Below are 7,155 nucleotides of genomic sequence, written 5' to 3'. Positions count from 1 at the left end.
AGGAGGTGATTGGTAAGTTTGTTAGCTTTGAACTTATGGTCAAAGACTCCAAACACATTGTCAACTTGGAGCAACGTGCCACCTCCACACCCGAGGTGCAACCCGTTGCATTCAAGGCAACGTAAGAAAAAGAAAGAAGAGCCTACACCAACCAACAGGCTCCCAATTGATGCCTCCAAGCTTGACAATGAGGAGATGACCCTTATTATTAAGAGCTTCTGACAAATCATCAAGCAAAGGAAGGGGAATGAATACAAACCTCGATCCAAGAGGGTTTGCTACCGATGTGGTAATTCCGGTCATTATATTGCTAAATGTCCATATGCAAGTGATAGTAACAGGGACAATGACAAGAAAGGGAAGAAAAAGATGGAGAAGAAAAAGTTCTACAACAAGAAGAAAGGCGGCGAGGCACACATGGGAAGGGAGTGGGACTCCGACGAGAGCTCCACCGACTCCTCCGACGAGGACGCCACCAACTTCGCCATCAACAAAGGTCTTCTCTTCCCCAACGTCGACCACAAGTGCCTCATGGCCAAGGAGGACAAAAAGAAGAAGGTATACTCTAGAGACACCTCTAAATATACTACTTCCAATGCTGAGGGTAGCTCTAGTGAAAAGAATGATGATTTGTCTTCTCTTTTTGCAAACCTTACCATAGAACAAAAGGAGAAAATCAATGAATTGATAAAAACCATTAACGAGAAGAATGAAATCTTGGAATGCCAAGAAGACTTGCTCGTTAAGGAAAAAAAATGTTAACCTAAAAGATGCTTTTGCTCTTGAAGTTGAAAAATGCAAAAACTTGACTATAGAGCTAAAAACAAGCAATGATTCAATTTCTTGTCTCAAAACTGAAAATGTTAGTTTAATTGCTAAGATTGAGAAATTGAATGTTTGTCATGTTCCTACATCTACCATTGAGCACTAGATGTAGAGATATTGATGTTAATGCTATGAATGATCACCTTGCTATGAATAAAGAACAAAATGATCACATAGCTAAGTTGAACGCCAAAATCTCTGAGCATGAACTTGAAAATGAAAATTTTAAATTTGCTCGTAGAATGCTTTACAATGGGAGACACCCTAGCATCAAGGATGGAGATGGCTTCCAACCTGGGAGCTAAAACAACATCAAACTTAATGCCTATAAGAACAAGATTTCCAACTTTGTTAAGGGCAAGGCTCCCATGGTACAAGATAGAGAAGGTTACATTTTATATCCTGAAAACTATCCTGAGCATAAGATTAGAAGAATTCATGCTAAGAAATCTCATCATGTTGCTCATCATGCTTATATTTATAGTAATGAGGCTTCTAGTTCTAGGCATACAACTCATATTAAGATGCCTAAGAAAAGGATTGTTGATGCATCAAATGAACATAGCATTTCATTTAAGACCTTTGATGCATCCTTTGTTCTTACTAACAAATTCGTCAAAATAGTTACCAAATATGTTGGGGGCAAGCACGAGAGTCCAAAGACTTGTGTTTGGGTACCCAAGGTGCTTGTTTCTAATGTGAAAGGACCCAAGACCGTTTGGGTACCTAAGGACAAGGCCTAAATTTGTGTTGTAGGTTTATGCATCCGGTGAAACAAGTTGGATAATCGACAGCAGGTGCACAAACCACATGACAGGGGAGAAAAGAATGTTCTCCTCATATGAGAAAAATGTTGATCCCCAATAAGCAATCACATTCGGGGATGGAAATCAAGGTTTGGTTAAAGGATTGGATAAAATTGCTATATCTTCTGACCATTCCATTTCTATTGTATTTCTTGTAGAATCTCTAGGTTACAAATTGCTTTCTGCATCTCAATTATGCAAAATGGACTACAACTAGGGCTGGACAAAAAACTCATAGCTCGTTAACTCACTCGACTTGACTCGACTAGTTTATAATTTGTAATGAGTTGAGCTTGTATTTCAACTCGTTACGATAACGAGCCAACTCGAGCTGGCTCACGAGCTGACTCGTGAGCCAAACGAGTTGGAGTAATTAGTCAAATCACAATAATCTCTGATCCAAAATAGTTAATCTTGTACTCTATTATAGTTAATCTTGTTCTTTGTTGAGTTTGGAATCTTAAGTTACAAACTCTATTCTTTTTTCTAAATCGATCTCCTTTTCTTTTGCTACATGTTTTTTATATCCGTTCGTAGACACTAGACATGGTATTATCGAGCTGGCTCGCGAGCTAAACGAGCCAGCTCGAGTTGGCAAACGAGTCGAACTGAGTTGGATCTTTAGCTCGTTAACATAACGAGTCGTGTCGAGCCAGCTCATTATCTTAATGAGTCAGCTCGAGTCGAGCCGAGCCGAGCTGAGCCAACTCGATATCCACCCCTAGCTACAACTGTTTATTTACTGATGTTGATGTTACCGTCTTTAGAAGAAATGATGATTCACTAGCCTTTAAAAGAGTGTTAGATGGTCAGCTATATTTAATTGATTTCACCGATAACAATGCTAAACTAGACACTTGCCTAATTGATAAGACTAATATGGGCTGGCTCTAGCATCGCCGACTTGCTCATGTTGGAATTAAGAATCTTCATAAACTTCTAAAGGGGAACACATTTTAGGACTAACCAATGTTCATTTTGAGAAAGCCATGATTTGTAGTGTATTGTTGGGGACTTGTTCTCAAATGCTAAGAGTCAAGAACAAGGCAACACAGAATATTAAATGTTAATGCCCTTCGTCCTTCGAAGCATTATTCCCCTTAGGACATAACGATCTTCGGACGAAGGTCATGAAGGTCATACCTTCGTGATCAAAGTTATAAGATAATGAAAGATGAAATATATGAAACATGAAACATGAAAGATAATGTAAGAAAGCACATAATATCATCCATATATTTCATCATACGAATTTGAATATTAAAATACAATATTTTATTACATTTATACCTTCGGTTTGACAGAAGGCAAGAATCCAAGTATTGCGTGCGAGCGATTACAAGATAGCATGAACTGTACGGGGGTACTGTTCACCTATTTATAGGCACAGGACGCAGCCCGTGAGATATTACATTCATGCCCTTTACAAAAGATTACGATTATGACACAGACTCTCATGTATCAATCGGTCATTTCATCTTTAAGTCGGTGCAATTCTTCGTGTTGAGATATGCCACTATGCCGAAGCTTTATGGATGATAGCTTCGACACTGCTTTTGAAAGGATATGCCGAAGGTGTCTCTTCTTACAGGATCTTCGGCGACGAAGCATACCCCCAACAGTAGCCCCTTCGCGGTGCTAGATCGTTTTTCGTAACGAGCTTGATCCGTGAAAAAGTCTCCTAGGCTTCGGGGAGCCGAAGATCCGAAAAACACCTTCCCTGAGCTCGTTGCCGAGAAACGATCACAATATTCCGAGCGTGAAATGGTCCCACCATGCAACGGGTACGCGCGTCCTGGCGATTCACCTTCTCGAGTTATGTGGCCCACCATTTAGTGGGTGCGGGCGACTGTTCGTCCGATGCGGAAGACTTGACGATTCACCTTCCCACCTGCGGCACTATATAAACAGACGGGTAGGTTTGAAGTTACCACAGCATTCATTGCTATTGCACTGTTTTGCTGCCAAAATTTGTCCATAGCCGAAGCTTGTTCATCGCACTCAACCGAAGTACCGCTGTTGGTTTTGCTTCGTCACAAGAGGAAGAGCTTCGGGAAAATTAAAAAAGTCAACAACTTGATCAAAAATTGTAAGGAATTCATCATCAAATGGCAAGGGTACATTCCACTACCAGGGTTACACGTGACGGAGAAGAAGCCGAAGCTGCTGAAACCGCTTCGATTTCCGAAGTGATGAAACGGTCGGGGCTGGTAGTGCCGGAGGATGTTTCTGACGAAGGTGCACCTGCCACTGAAGCTGAGCAGGTTGATGCTAAGGAAGGTGAATCTGAAGATGATTACAGTGCCCTGCCATCTAAACCCAGCCACCTGGAGTTTGGGAGGTCCACTATTACCGAAGATGATATGCCTAAGTTGATGAAGTTAGGCTATTTCAGTGAAGCCAAAAAGAAGCTGATTCGCTTTGGCAGAGATGAAATTACTCCGAAGCCAGAAAAGGATGATGTGGTAGTCTTTAAAAGCTTCTTTAAAGCAGGATTAAGATTTCCTTTGAATGAGATGATTGTGGATGTTTTGGAGAAGTTTGGGATTTATCTTCATCAGCTAACTCCTAACGCCATCGTTAGGCTTAGCGTCTACATCTGGGCTCTCCGAAGCCAGGGGCAGAACCGCTTGCCAAAGGCTTCTGCCGGGCACATGAGCTTCATTATCAGACAAAAGCTAGAGAAGATGGGCTGCACGAGAAATTCGGCTGCTACAATTTTGCTTATCGCAAAGATGTGAAGTCTCTAGTTATCAGCTATCGTACCAAATGGCCAGCTGGCTGGAAGACTGAATGGTTTTATGTCAAAGTTGATGAGAAAAAGGAGAATCTGGTTCAAAGCCCATTAGAATTAATCTTCGGAGAGACCAGGCCCCTGTGTGACATGAAACCGAAGAGTCCATGCCAAGTTGCACTGGGCGAATTTCGAGTTATTGCGGAGCACATTGGTACTAGGGATCTGGTGCAAGAATTCTTAGCTTTTAGAGTATTCCCAACTTTGAAAGAATGGGACATGCCGAAGCTCAAAGGGGAAAAGAAAGAGAAGCAACTTGTTCGGTTGCCCTATTACTATAAATTCAAGAAACACTTCAAAGAACCTTGCCAAGAATGGTTAGACACGATTGAAGTTATGTGCAATGAGATCCTTGGCAACTATTCTAAAAAAGAAGATCAATTAATAACTGCAGCCTTCGGCACTCGACCGAAACGAAGGTTGAACCGGGTGATGGATGCCCTGAATTTTGAGTATCCTGACTATGAGCGATTGGACAGAGGTGCCAAAAGACAAAAAAGAAAAAGAGTTGCTAGCGTCCTGGATAAAGAAGCTGCTAAATTAGTGAAAAGGATGAAGAAACTTTGAAGAAAAGAAAATTAAGCCCTGAGCCGAAGATAGCTGCTTCGAAGAAAAGGAAAGTTGCGGCTTTGAAGCGAAAAACAATTGATATTCAAGATGAAGCTCGTTCAACACCTCCTGCTGCCGATGTGGAAGAAATTTTAAAGGTAATGACTGAATCTTTGCCTGTCAAGCTAAGTCCACTAGGGCCACATCTGACGAAGCTTTTTAAGAAGGAAAAGGAGCCTTCGATAGCGAAGAAGCCAGATGAGCCGAAAAAACGAAGAATTATTCATGTAGTTGAAGTTATCGAGCAGACACCGCCGCTGGCATCGGCGTCAAAGACTCCAGCTATTGAGAGCACTGCTGCTGTCGAAGCTGCACCCACCGAAGCCAAAAGTGACGAAGCTGAAACCGCTGAAGATGTAAATCTAGAGGCCACACTCTCTGAAATTGATACCATGCTTCTGGATGCAGCCGTGGAAGAAGCTGCTGCAACCGCTGAAGAGATCCTGGGCACAGTGGCTGGAAAAGGAAAGGAGAAAGTCGAGGATACTTCGGAAGAAGAGACTTCAATTTCCAAGATATACTTGGGCAAGAATTATCAAAGGCTGAAAAAGAAGAACTGAAAGAGTATGCTATATCTTGCGGGTACAGACCAGGTGCGTTACTCTTCGGGGGAGTCAACGAAGAAAGCTTAGGATGCCTTCGGGATCACACTGGGGCGAAGGTTGTCGGCACTCTATCGAAGAGTGTTGGCCTCCCGAAGGTTGAGGCAGACCTCAGCAGGTACCGGCGGCAGCATATCGCCGGTAGCCTATTTTATGCTAACTTTAAGGTAAAATACTTAACTTTTTATTACTTTGATATGAAGATTGTTTTCTGATTAAGCTTGTTTTTATCAGAGCTTACTGCTGAGCAAAGTCCTGAGGATGCAACAAGACCTTGAGGACAAAAAGAACGAAATTATAATTGAGGGCCTGGAGAAGAAGATTAAAGACCATGAGGATACCCTGGAGAAAAAAAGACTTCGCACTTCAAACCATGGAAGGTTCACTGGCGGAGGCCCAGGCCGAAATTGCTAGATTGAATAGTGAACTCTCCATGGAAAAGAAAATTTTGAAGCCAAACTCGAAGCTGAAGCTGAGAAAATTTCAAATTTGCAGAAATCACTGAAAGAACTTCAAGAAAAATGCGTAGACTTCGGCAACCAGTGCCTGCAGCGGCTAAAGCAGGTTTTCAACTCGGTTGGAGCCAGCGCTGAGAAATTCAGTCCTTCGGTTGAAAACCTGCCGGAAACCTTCGAACACATTGAGGGCGAAGTTGATGCACTCGACGAAGTTATAGCTGGACACGCCGATTTCTGTGCTCTGCTAGCTTCTCGGGGCACAGCTGTTGCCTTTATGAAATCTGGCTGTACACATGGAAAAATTGTCAACAAACAAAATTTTAGCTTATCACCGGCAGATTTAATTGATATCCCCAGCCTAGCTCGGAGTATAGGAAATAGATTCATAACTCAAATTTGGGTAGAAGGCAGGCGAAAAATGGTTGGCGACGAAGCTCGAAGCCACCTTAAGCCGGTAAAAAATTTGTGCCTATTACTTTACCTTCTCCTTGAACTCTGCACTTCTCTCATACCGTTTTAATATGTACAGGATGACGATGCTGAGCAACAATGAGCCGAAGCTTGACAGGTGATCCGAAGCTCAATGATGTCAAAGCTGGAGACCTTGCTGAAAAAATTCTAGAGAAAATCTTTTAATATCGTTGTAAAAATATTTGTAATCTAAGAATCAAATACTAATTCTGTAAATTTGTGCATACCTTGTAATATATTTTTACCTTTTCATCCATGTATGAACTGCTTTGATGTGGACGAAACTAGTATTTTTTTGAGCCGAAGGCGAAAAACACCTTCCCTTCTTTTCGTACACAACGAAGCATGAAACTGCTTCTTTTTCTTTTTGCCGAAGCCTTATGTTTATAGCCGAAGCATCTGCCTGTGTTTGTATGTTATGATGATGATGATCCTATGTATGTCTAAATGAATGTTTATGAATGCAAATGTATGATGTAATATATCGTGCAAATGAATGCCCAAACACACACATCCGAAGCTTCATCCACAACCTTCATTCCCTAAGGAATGACTGAAATCTCTTTGCCGTTTATTTTTCGGCTGCACTG

The sequence above is a fragment of the Zea mays genome, chromosome 5 (assembly GCF_902167145.1).
Source record: "Zea mays cultivar B73 chromosome 5, Zm-B73-REFERENCE-NAM-5.0, whole genome shotgun sequence".
Lineage (NCBI taxonomy): Eukaryota > Viridiplantae > Streptophyta > Magnoliopsida > Poales > Poaceae > Zea > Zea mays.
Note: the sequence above shows the minus strand (reverse complement) of the source record.